The sequence below is a fragment of the Rhinolophus ferrumequinum genome, chromosome 5 (assembly GCF_004115265.2).
Source record: "Rhinolophus ferrumequinum isolate MPI-CBG mRhiFer1 chromosome 5, mRhiFer1_v1.p, whole genome shotgun sequence".
In the NCBI taxonomy this organism is placed as follows: Eukaryota; Metazoa; Chordata; class Mammalia; order Chiroptera; family Rhinolophidae; genus Rhinolophus; species Rhinolophus ferrumequinum.
This window is the reverse complement of record NC_046288.1, coordinates 25,675,112-25,688,915: the sequence shown is the minus strand read 5'-3', so window position 1 is coordinate 25,688,915 and position 13,804 is coordinate 25,675,112.

The window sequence follows — 13,804 nt, the reverse complement described above, 5'->3', positions numbered from 1 at the left end:
AAAAGGACAATGTTTGGATGTGAATTCTGCAATTTCCAGCCCAGTAATTCTGAATACTTAACCCTGTGAGCATATTTTATTAGGTTTTTGTGAGAATAATATTATATAGGTTAGATAAAATGCTTGGCATTTTTCCTGGTTTATAGCAAACATTGATTAAGTGATGGTTGCAATTATTAGTATAGGATAGAAAATATCATAATAATCATATGGAAATCCTCTTTCATTGGGTTAAAACAAACAAGCCAAACTTAGTTCTTTTAGAGTTTTTAAAATCCCTAAGTAACTCTCTTCTAGTTCATTTTTTAAGACATGCAGTATTAAAGGCTAAAATTAGATACTAACAGCTCTGTATAATATGAAAAGTTTGAGATGTATTTCAAAAGAGCATGAGGTAAAAATAAGAGTAACAAGGTACATATACTATGCTTATATTTGGGGAGAAAGCATTAGATGCAGAGTAAAGAACTACTGAGGACTGGAAGAGATGATTTAGCAAATATTGATATATCATAAACATGAAATATGATCATTTTTATTATAAAATAACATATGCTCACTGAAAATATTCAAGTAATATTTATATACAAAAGCAAAAGGTGAACATGAGCACCCATTGTCCCAGATCGCCTTTTTTCCCACATATATATGACAAAGTTCAGTCTTGCTTTGGATTCTCCCTCCCAAACATTTCCAGGAATCCCAGGATTATTTTTATGTGTCATCAGAATATAAGTTAGACCTCTCCATATTATAGTGGGAAAGATAATTTTCCTGAGTCCCAGTGATGGTTGTATAGATATGTTTGTGTGGGACTATGGATGTTGTCTCCTGCATATAATTAAACCACCTGGTTGCAGAACCTATCCTTCTTATGCTCTATTGAACAGTGTTGATGTCACTTCTTATAATGGACACACTGTGAACTCCATTGAGTCACATGCTGTATAATTTCCATCCCTTGAATGCTACAGAACGTGTGACTTGCTTCTAGCCACCGGCAAGTGGCAAAAGTGATGAGATAGTCATCCCCATCATAGTTATGCCACCTTTTATAAGTCTCTATTGTAGCAGACTTGAAGAGAAGATTGTCCTACTTGCCTTGAAACAGTAAGTTGCCATGATGTGAAAAGACCTGTTAGAGAGTTCTGTGGTAGGAGCTATGACTGGACTTTAGAAGCTGACAGTGGCCACACCTGACAGACAACAAGTAAACAGTCATCTCAATCCTATAGCTGAAAGAAACAGAATTCTGCCAACAGCCACATGAACTTGAAAGAAGAACCTGAGCTCCTGAAAGGAAAGGAGCCTGGCCAATATCTTGAATGATTGAAGCCTTCTGCTGTGAGATAATAAATAAATTAAGCTGCTCTGTTATAAACTCTATTAATGGCCTCAAACTATTCACTAATGGTAGCCTCTGGATAACTATACACAACTTCTGACTTTTCATCACCAGCTCATTCAAAGTGAATTCTACATTATACTAGTACTTTTTCTTCCTCCTCCACATAGATGCTCATGTGTGGTGATGATGGAAGTAGCGGGAGTAACTAAGAGAAGGTTCAAGTTGGCTACATACTGCACCTGTCGCCAAGTCAAGAATCAAGTCTTGCAGTTTAATCCCAAATTTCTGTATGGAGGGTGATATTCAATGAGTCCCAAATGAGTGCACTTCCTGGTTTGCTTTTGAAGCTCTCCAGTGAATCATATAGGTACATTGATGTAAATCTGACCCAACTGGAAAACAGATCAAGCTCATTCTCAAATAACTCCTGGTTGTTGTTTTTTTTTTTTTTTACAAATCAGGATATTGGGTAGTTAATTTTACTTTTAATTTGTAACTAGGTATTACTATAAAATACATTTACATTATGAATTATATAAATTAAGATGTGGAATTTGTCACTACCTCTTATAATTTACATTTTAATTTAAATTTTCATCACCTTTTCTTTCTGATATTTCCAAACACTTCTAGTAAAATTTCAACTGTACATATACATATAATCAAGTGTATATCTCTAATATAAAAATAAATAAATGCTATACATTTTTGCCAGCTACAAATACAAAATATCATCTTTCCAGGATAGTATAAGTAAATAGATACTCTATTTTTGAATGCATTGTAACGCATTGCAAGTACTCCCACACACATAAATATCTAGACACATATACTTGTGTGTGTATATTTGTAAATTATATATATATATGTATATAATTCAGTTTTATTTATTTTCTGTTACTTCTTTTTCCCTCTGAACTGTATATTTTTTAAAAGTGGGATTAATTATGTATGTTTTAAATGAAAAAATAAGTATGTTTCCAGTATTTAAATAAAATACAAGATTTGGCATTAAGAGGTACTTCCTTAAAAGAGAAATAAAATGAGTGGGATATTTTATATACTTTTAGTTAAATATTGTTTGGTCCAGAAGTTGTTAGCTCTTCATAAAAAGATAATGCTTTGGCATAATAAGTATTTCTTTTTACAGACTTCCTTGGACAAATTCAATTTACCCCCTTCCTTTCATTATATATTATTTTTCTTAGCTCATTTTTGAAATATTATGTAAGAGGCTTTTGGTAAATAACTTATGCCAACTGCTAGCAATATCTGAGTAGCCATTTCAGCCATAACTTTTCTATATATTGACTTTAAGGGTGGTGGTGAATTGTAGCTTCAGTCACAATGTATCATCTATTAGGTAGAGCTCTCAGTATTGTCCACTATGTGAATTCCAAAAAGGAAGTATGATATATTAATTATCTTGCATTTCTAAAACATACTTATGAATCATTCTGGTGTATTTCTGGGAAGATAGTAAATGGCCCACGTTGCTTCTCAGTTCATCTTGGATGAGAAGTATAACTTCCGGCGGCACTGGCTCAAAATTTCTCTTAAGCAGTCATTTTTCTTTCTGTGGATGGAGAAGGTATTTACTAGTATCATAAAGAAAAATAATCTCCACACCCTCTCTAATTCAATTGTAAGCAATTACTTAAAACAACAATCTTATGAAAACCTGTTAAGAAGTCTTAGAAAATCAGAACAGAAATTAATCTCAGGACAGTGCTAATAGAAAAAACAGACTGGTTTACTGTAGTTGAGTGTAGAATGTGGATTGGGAACGGGATAGCTTTGCAATGTGTCTACTTAGCGAGGCTGAACTACATTTCCCAGAATTTCAATTAGAAAGAGCAACAAGGAAGGGCAGTCGGTGACCACAGGATGGCCACGGGGTTTGAAAATTAATCTGGGGAACGTAATTTAGTGGTTACCAGAGGGTAAAGGGGTTGGGGGTGGGAGATGAGGGTAAGGGGGATCAAATATATGGTGATGGAAGGGGAACTGACTCTGGGTGGTGAACACACAATGTAATTTATAGATGATGTGATATAGAATTGCACACCTGAAATCTATGTAATTTTAATAACAATTGTCACCCCAATAAATTTAAATAAAAAAAAAAAGAAAGGGAGCAACAAGGGAGGTTCCTGGGAGATTTGAAAGGCAGAAGGGAAGTAGCAGCCATTTTGCAGCTCACACACTTTTTGTGGATCTGCTGACTCACTCCATTGTTGTGAATCAGCAGCTGGGTCTACAATTGTACTTTTTCTGAAATTCTTCTTCAGCGTCTCTGATCTTGTGTGTTTGTTTAGCTTTGTGACAAAGGCTCTGGTTTCTGTAAGTTATCCTTATCATCAAGAACAGAGGCAACAAGAAACCACATGGATTTCAGTATGTCTTGGTGGGGTTCCATTTCATGCTTGGGGTTCCAACCTGCTTATGATTTTCCCTTCCTGACTGCCTGCTTGCCCCAAGGATTTCAAGTTCCAGAACAGACAAGGAGGCAGCAGCCTTCCAGAGACAGCTTAATCAGCTTATATAATTGAGTAAGGGTGTTCCCTGTAAAACACACACTAACACACACACACACACACACACACACACACACTCTCTCTCTCTCTCTCTCTCTACTGTCCTGCTTCCCTGGTTGAACGCTGACTGATGCATGAAGTTAAGACAATAGCCATAAACAGCTCTTTCATTAACTTTAACTTTTCTTATGAAAGGGAAGCAGAATAATATCTGGAGATAAAATGAAGTCAGAGGATGATTATAACACATAGAGTTCTTGATTCTGTTTCTATGTTTCTGTTTCCAGAAGAGAAGGAAAGTCATGAGGTAGAAGAAAAAGAATACATTCAGTATTAACTTCTTCATGGAAAAAGAGGAAAGGCAGAGAGTATAGGCACAGATTCACATGGGTAAGTAGTTTTCTTGTTTTCCCCCCAGCTTTATTGAGGTATAATTGACAAAACTGCGTGTGTGTGTGTGTGTGTAATATACATATACATATGAATACACACAGACACACACAGACACACACACACACACACACACACACACACACACGATGTCTGACAATTAAGTTTGCAAACTCATCCTAGAAAAAGTGCTGCATACCTCATTGCTGAATATCATTATGGTCACCTTCAAAGTACTCCCCTTGGGAATCTATGCTCCGATGCCAGCACCTAGTCCACCTTTCAAAGCCATTTTGGAAATCTTCTTCTGGAATGGCCTTTAGAGCTGTCGTCATATTACCCTTGATGTCCTGAATGTCAGCAAAATGTCTTCCTTTCAATATTTCCTTTATCTTCAGGTAGAAAAAGAAGTCATTGGGGGCCAGATCAGGTGAGTAGGAGGGTGTTCAGTACACTTACTTGCTTACTGGCTAAAAACTCCCTCACAGACAGAGCTGGTGCATTGTCGTGATGCAAGAGCCATGAATTATTGGCAAAAATTTCAGGTCGTCTAACTTTTTCATGCAGCCTTTTCAGCACTTCCAAATAGTAGTAAACTTTGTTTACTGTTTGTTCAGTTGGTACAAACTCATAATGCATGATCCCTCTCATATCAAAATAAGGTTAGGAACATGGTTGCAACAAGTTCATGAACTTAACTGATCATATATCTATATCTGTATCTATATCTATATGTACACACACACACACACACACACACACAAAGGGTTCTAAAAGAAAAGCTGTATTAAATTTGTAATACTCAATATACACCGATAATAAAAGATGAATACAAGTCATGTTTGACTTCTGCAATTACAAGAGGTGCTCAAAGTGGTTGCCATCAGTGTAATTTTAATACAGTTTTTTTTCTTAATATGTGTATACATTTTTTGGCAACCTCTGTATGTATACACACACACACACACACACACACACACATACATATAAAGAGAAAGAAAGAGTATGCAATATGATGATTTGATATGTACCCATTGTGAAATGATTAATTAACACATCTATTACCTCACACAGTTACCTTTTTTTCCCATCTGTGGTGAGAATACTCCCTTCATAAATTTCAAGTATACATTAAAGTATATTTAACTATAGTCACTATATTGTATGTTAGACCTTTTACATCTGATAAGGAAAGATTGTAGCCTTTGACTAATATCTCCCCATTCCTTTTTTCTTTCATTGATGGACACTTAGGTTGTTTCCATATCTTGGCTATTGTGAATAATGGTGCAAGGGACATTGAAGTACACATATCTCTTTAAGATACTGATTTTACTTGTTTCAGATGTATACCCAAAAGTGGAATAGCTGGATTATATAGTAATTCTATTTTAATTTTTTTTTGAGGAAACTCCGTGTATATTTCATGTGGCTATACCAATTTACATTTCCATTCATGATGTATATGTGTTCCCATTACTCCACATCTTCGATAGCTTTTGTTATCTTGTCTTTTTGGTAACAGCCATCCTAAGAGATGCAAGGTGATATCTTATTGTAGTTTAGATTTACATTTCCATCATGATGAGTGATGTTGAGCATCTTTTCATGTACCTATTAGCTATTGGTATGTATTCTTTGAAAAAAATGTCTATTCAAATCTTTTGTCCATTTTTTAATCTTTTTTTTTTTTTTGCTATTGAGTTCTAATATAGCTGTCTATATTTAAGACACTAATCCTACTAGAATATGATTTGCAAATAATTCCTCCAGTTTTGTTGGTTGCCTTTACATTTTGTTGATGGTTTCCTTTGCTGTGTAGAAGCTTTTTAGTTGATGTTGTCCCATTTGTTATTTTCGTTTTTGTTACCTGCAGTTTCGGTGTCACATACAAAATATCATTGCCAAAAGCAATGTTAAGGAGCTTTCCCCTATGTCTCCTTCTGTTAGTTTTATGGTTTCAGGTGTTACATTTAAGTCTTTAATCCATTCTGAGTTATTGTGAGTGGTATAAAATAGGGGTCCAGTTTGATTATTTCACATGTAGATATTCAGTTTTCCCAATACTATTTAAATAATAAACTATCTTTTTCCAACACCATTTAAAGAATAAACTATCTTTTTCCAGTTGAGGGAAAATATATATATTATATATTAAATACTACATAACAAATATAATATATCATATACTTAGTATATAATAAATACTATATAATATGATACTTTGGTATTATATTAAAATAATACACATGTAATATATTTAATATATCATATTTATGTAATTATTATATGTATATATTTTTTTCTTGTGTAATATTATAATCGATTGAAAAAAATAACTGCCTTTATTGTGTGATCTGGAAACCTTTATGTTAGGGTTGGCTATTAAATGGAAACAATACTGTGCTTAGGGAATTCTTCAAGAAATATGCAATAAAAAGATCCAAATTTTTAAATAAAGATGTGTGTGTATAAAATTACTATATAATATATTTCTATACTATATAACCAAAGTAAAAATATACATATTTAATTCTAGACATAGCAAATAGTTACGTATACACTATATATGTAAATGTTTAGATGTGTGTTTATTGTATTTTGTAGTTCATATGATACTTTATAGCCATTAATTATGACCATAATAATTGGAGGTAAGTATTATTTTTTACCTTGCAGGGGAAAAAATATTGCTTCTAAAATTTAAATGGGCCCAGTAAATGTTAAACCTGGAGGACAAACTCAGACATTTTAGCTGTTTTTAGACAATATCATAATCATTATTGCTTAGGAAATAGTAGAATGTTCAGCTTTTTAAAAAGTAATGCCAAAACAAAACAAAATCTAGCCCTTTTGACACTATTATGTGACTAACCAATTGACTTTAGTTTGTTTTTTTCTTTTTTAAGAAATTATAACAGAAAACTTTTTCTTACATTGGGCAATGAGAGCTTCTAATTTGGTATAACTGTCAGTTATGTTAAGCAGTCTACTAAAAGACCATAATCGTGATAATCATTATCATCAAAATATTCCAAAGTATAAAGTACTAGATTCTATTAAACTTAAAAGAATGGAGGCTAAATTGAATCTTTATGTTAAAGAAACATGGTTTTCTTTCATCTCTTAATATTGATACTTGAGGTTTACCTAAACATGGCCATTTTAAGAAATTGCTTCTACTAATGTGGGTAGGTGGAACATAATAAGTTCTAGGAGAAACACTAGAAGAGAATCCCCACCATTTCATTTGAATAAATAAACTTCTTCTTTTCATGATAGAAATAATACTTTGAAATGTTAAGTAATATTTTATTTATGTATGTAAATGAAAGTCTATTGGCTAATTTAATTGTAAATAGTCAAAATTGTTAAACCTGAAGAATTAACCAGAATGTTTCATAATTTTGGTTTCTGGAAAAGGACTCATGAATGAACAGGTCATTTGATTACCACCCCCAAAAAAAAACTGGCAAGAGAATTACAAATTTTTTTCTTCTACTAAAATTTAGTAAGAAAAAGATAATTATAGGCATAACCAATAGTACTTTATTATACAAATATGAAAAGATGATAGAAACTTAAGCATTGACTAATATATTTTTTAAATTAATGATCCATATTGAATTATGAAACAGGGTTCTTGAAACAAACTATTTTCCTTTCAAATTATAACTATTTTCAACATTCTGTCATGTTTTATCCAATCTAGAAAAAAAACCTGCTATTTTATTTAAAAGAAAAACTGGAATAATATAATGTTTTCTACTTAATAACTGTTAATTAAATATCTAGAACTGTAAAGTCTAATTACCTCAGAATACTCAAGGGTATATAATGTAAAATATACAGTGTTGCCCTGAGAATTAATTGACTGAACATCTTATTTCTTTATTAAGCCAAAATGTAGGACTCTTAAGAACGACCTTTTTGTTTTGTTTTGTTTTTCTTTGTTTTGATCTATATACCATCCTTTACATTTAATTGCCTCTGAATTACATTTTCTTGGAATTTTATCAAAAGGTAATAAAACATGTGTGATGCTGCAGTGCAGACCTCCTGGTTGAACAAGTATAGTACTTTCTGTCCTCATGTACCATTGTTAAATATCCAGAGATCCATTATTGAATTATAGTCCTTTTTAAAGAGACGCCCTCTGAAATGGTGTACATGTCATAAACTTATCCCATATAGAAATCTTAATATCAAAATGAGTTATGAAACATAAATTGTCTTATTATAATACTAATTTGTATTAGCTAACATTTTAGTTATTTAACACAATAATAATGCTGAACAGTAAATAACCACAAAGTCTCAATGCCACAAAATGATAAACATCGATTTAGCTTACACCTTTGCATGGTGCTTCTGATTGGGCTATGTTCACTCATGAATCTGTAGTCATCTGCTGAGGGTCTTGTAGGTGGCTCTGTAGATCTTGGATTAAACATAGGCCTGGGTGTTCAGCTGATGGGCTGATGAAGCAAGGTAGTCTCAGGTGGGATGGTTTGGGGCACTTGGATCAACCATGCCTCTATGTCTAGCTCTTCAGAATGCAAGCCCAGGCATGTTCTCATATTAATCGCAGAGTAGGAGAAACAAAAGAACAAGCTCAGTCATTTGTTTCAAACCTCTGCTTTTGTCAGATTTACTTACATTCTTTAGCCAAACCATATCACATGGTTGAACAAAATCATATGACAACCTACCTAAGTGGGAGGGCACTGTGTGGTGAACTCTATTAAATGCTACTCAGATGCTCCTTTAGGAATGAAGGCCAAGCTACTTCAACTGGTGTAAGTGTTATTGGAAGGCATTACTCAAGTATCAGCTCAGTTTCGGAATTATCTTAGCGGAAGAAACTCAGCTGACCAAAGATCTTGCTCCTTCCTAGAGCAGCTGGTATTCAGAGGCTGGTTGACAAAGGAGTGTCAAGACCTGACCCTTTTACACCCTTGTAAACAATTCTGAATAGTAATTCCATTTTCAAATCTCCCTGTTGAATCATCTGAGTCTTACATAGAGACTGCATTGCAGTTCAACTTCTTTTCTACAATCCTGCTTCCTTTCATTCCATTCCACATTTATTAACCCAAGATCGTTCCCTAATTCACTTCCTGTCAGTAATCTCCACCTCAGAATCTATATACTAGGGAATCCAAAAAGCAGAGTGCAAATGACACGAGAAAGAACATGGCTCCCTCCGGGAAGGTTGAACTGAAGTCACAAATGCCATCAGTTTAGTAGTTTTCTAGTATAAGAATCTAGTAGTATGAGGGTTGATCACCCTTAAAATAACAATCACAGAGAAGATAGTTTTCTCCTCTTTCACTTTTTCAATTCTCTTTTAGTATTGACTATTGACTAATGTTCTAGTCACTCAGTATCATAACTAATCTGTATTCACATTTTCTTGCTTTATCTTCTGGTCATGTTACTGCATGCATTACAATGTCTTATTTATATTGGTTTTCCTTTTAAAGTTTAACTTTTTTATTCAAATTTGAGTTCAAATCTAACTTTCTACCTATAACTATCCTGATTCCTCCCCATTAGAACTGAACTGATCCCTCCTAGCATATTATATCTCACTTTTTAGACTTACCATGTCATCTTCATAATTTATATGCTTGCCTTACCTCCTGATAAGATCCCCAAGAGTAAGATTCTGTCATAGACATTGTTTTTTTCATTTCTTAAATCATCTAGTAAGGTGACCTAACATAGTTCTTTTTTTTTAATGTAAAAATCTGAATAATTCAAGTCATCTGTTACCCATTGTCTCCCACTAAGCTCTCTCAGTATGGAAATATATGTCAACAAGTACCAAATTTAACAACTCTTTTCTACAAAGAATATGCATGATTTTTCACAGGACAAACGTATATCAAATACAAACAATAAAGAAAGCTTCAGCAGCAGTCAGGAAATGCAAAGTGAACAGACGATGTACTCCAAGCTAAATATCTCAGTATTGAGCTCTTATTTTTTGAACTGTAGAATTATATACAAACCATTTATAGAATATATAGTTTTTAGGGTATCTAGAATTTGTTTTAATCAGATATAGCAAGACATGCACATATAGAAATAACTATCATGAACTAAAAAGTTTTTACTGGCAGTTCCTTAGGAATAGGCACTTCACACCATTCAAGGCCACATAGAGAAGAAGCAGGACGGGGCAGGTGTCAGAGTGAGTGAGGGGAAAATGTGGGTAAGAGCCTTTATTATGATTTCTGTGGGTGAGGCAGGGAAAGCAGGCTAAAGAATTGCCTATTATGAATAATTTGTTGTGGGCTCTGCGGCATACTGCCCCTACTTGACCTCAGGGTGATTAGGGCAGGGGAATAATGATCTATAGTGAAGGAACCTAATAAATGAGGTGGTTAGGGTTAGACTGAAGGAACCTAATGAATGACGTGGGTAAGTTCTGGGTTGGTTGGTTTACATATACGCATCCTCCTAGGTGAATTGTTTACTACTAGCCCTAGGAGAGGCAATCCCTCCAGAGTCAGCAAAGCCTCATGACGTTTAAGCATTTAAAAAAAAAAAAAGTGATAAAAAGAAATCGTTAATATACATACAAACATATGTGTGTGTGTGTGTGTGTGTGTGTGTATATATATATATATATATATATTTTTTTTTTTTGTATTCTTTTCTGGAGCGCATGGACCATATTTTTACAACCCCACCATTGTGTTACTGCATACTCTGTTGTTGTCAAGAAATAAGTTTTATTGTGTATTATTTATTCAAACTAAAACATATGAAAAAAAAAGTCTCTGCAAGCTATTTATACAATCTATCTTCCCCCTAGAAATTATTCCAGTCTAATCAAGAAGCTGTTCTCCTCATTAATAGCTGATATACATAAACTTGTTGCCCTTTGGCTTATCTTGTGGATTTATTTTATAATCAATTGCAGCCCACAAAATAACTTACTTACCAAGTCAGTAGATATATATCAATTCATTCTTTTACTACCCACATCTCACAAACTCTTCATACTCTTAACATAAGAGCAAACAAATATATTTGCTTCTATAAAATTCCAAAGTATATTTCATTATTTCAGTTACTCATCTGTTTTCAATTCCTCAAGAGTTTCACTGTATAAAGAAGTTAATATTTCACCAATTCTTTTTATTAAAAACCAGTATTGCCATTGGGCTCTAGCAACTATAAATCCTAACTCTTTGTTCTCTTACATGGAATGTTTTAGATTGGAAAGCATATGGTTTCTAGGTTGAGATGGTAGAATATATATCAATTCCATCTTGCTGAACTTGATATCGTAGATGCCTTAATATCATTAACATTAAAAATAAAACTATACATTTCTGTACATAGAGAATATCAGTGAAAATGGTATAGTGAAAACCTCCAAAAATTTAATTCTCCATAAAAGGAATGGGAAGCTTGAAAAAACATCAGAAACAACAAGTTCAGAACTCTGAAAATTATTCTAACTCTTGCTGGGATCTCAAAAACATTAATGCAACAAAAACAGGTGAATCTTGGCAAAAACAGTGAATTTTATAGTATTATAACTTGCTCTGTTGCCATGGCCTGTCAGTTCTTCCATAGCCTGGGAAACCAACATTCCACACTCAGGGTAAAAATCAGCAGCCTGGCAGTCACTGGAGAAGCCAGACTGAAGTAAGACCTAACAGTCTCCTAGAGAATTGTCATTATTTGACCCATGTTGTTTTGTTTTTTAAAGATCCTAGTTTCAGTGGTGTCTTTATTTGATCTGACTTGGATCTCATCCTGTAGGAACAACCTTCAGCCCCAGGTTTTTTGTCAAAAACAATAGAGGCAGTTGTTTAACTTTACAGCTACCTGGGGCAGTAGACAATAGTGGTGGTGGGGAAGTACTTGGGGCAAAACCAAAACAATAAAAACCCTGCAGAGAGGGGACAATCTTATTTTCAAAGTTGATACATTATGTTACTCAATTTCTCCAGTTTAAAATAAGACATGCAAATAAAGAAGAAAGTATGGGAAAGTAAAAACGGAAATTAGTAAATAAAAACTGTCCTGAGAAAGCCAACATTTTGACTTATTAGATGAAGACTTTCAATCAGTTATTTGAAATATGTTGAAAGTATGAAAGGAAACAGTACATGAAGAAATAATGGATGGTATGAAATATATGAGAATGCTGTTTTATCAAAAACAGATTATTAATAAAGATACATAAATTATAAAAAAGAACCAAATATAAATTATGGAGTTGAAAAATAAAACGTATGAGATTGAAAAATTCATTATGGAGCTTACCAGCTGATTTGAGCAAGTAGAATTAAGAAGGTACAAACTTAAAAATAGATCAGTTGAGATTATCCAATCTGAGGAACAGAAAATGAAGATAAAAGAACAATTACAGAGAAATGTGGGAAACAATTATTTGTACCAACATCTGCATGATATCCCAGAAGGAAAGGATAGAGAGAGAGTAGAAAAAGTATTTGAGAAAATAATGGCCATAAAATCGACAAATTTGATGAAAAACATTAATATGCACTTCCAAGAAGCTCAACAAAGTCCAAATGAGATACACTTGAAAGATTCATACTTATTCACACCATATTCTTTGGCATTAAAAGCTAATGCCAAAGATAGGATCTTGAAAGCAACAAGAAAGAAGTAATGCTTCATGCAGGGGAGTCTTACTCTATAAGGTTAATAGCTGATTTCTTAAGCGAAAACATGGAGACCAGAAGGCAGTGAGTTGATATAGTCAATGTGCTAAAAGGAAAAGACTGACAAAATAGATTTTAAAATGCATCAAAACTAGCCTTCCAAATTAAAGGAGAAATCATGACATTCTAAGATAAAATCAAAAAAAAAAAAAAAAAACCGAGGGAATATGTCACTAGGCAATCTGCCATATAAGAAATACTAAAGAGAATCCCTCAGGATGAAATAAAAGAAATATAGCTGGTAACAAGGAAGTCTGGAGAAGAGATATGTGGATAGACCTCTTCAAGTAGCCATAGACTATAGAGATGTGTTTATCCTGTTTGATGCTCCCCAATTAGCAGCCTTTATAGAGGAGGATTGTAGTCATCAGATGGACAAGAATAAAGAATAAACAAACACTCAAAAGTGAAAAGACAAAGAACCCAATTTAAAAAAAACGTTTAAAGGAATAAACAGACATTTCTCCAAAGAAAATACGCAGATGGTCATTAAGCCCTTGGAAAGATTCAGCATCATTAGTCATTAAGGAAATGCAAATCAAAACCTTAAGAGTTACATTATATTGGATATAATAAAAACGCAGAAAAGAACAAGTATTGGCAAGGATATGAGAGATTAGAATACTCATAGATTGCTGTTGGGGTTGTAAAACTGTGTAACTATTTGGAAAACATTTGTCAGTTCCTCAAAAAGTTAATCAGAATTATCACATTGACCCAGCAATTCTGTTTCAGAGGACTGAAAAAAAAAGAAATGTGTGTTCACACACAAACTTGTACATAAATATTCATGACAATATTATGCATATATTAGC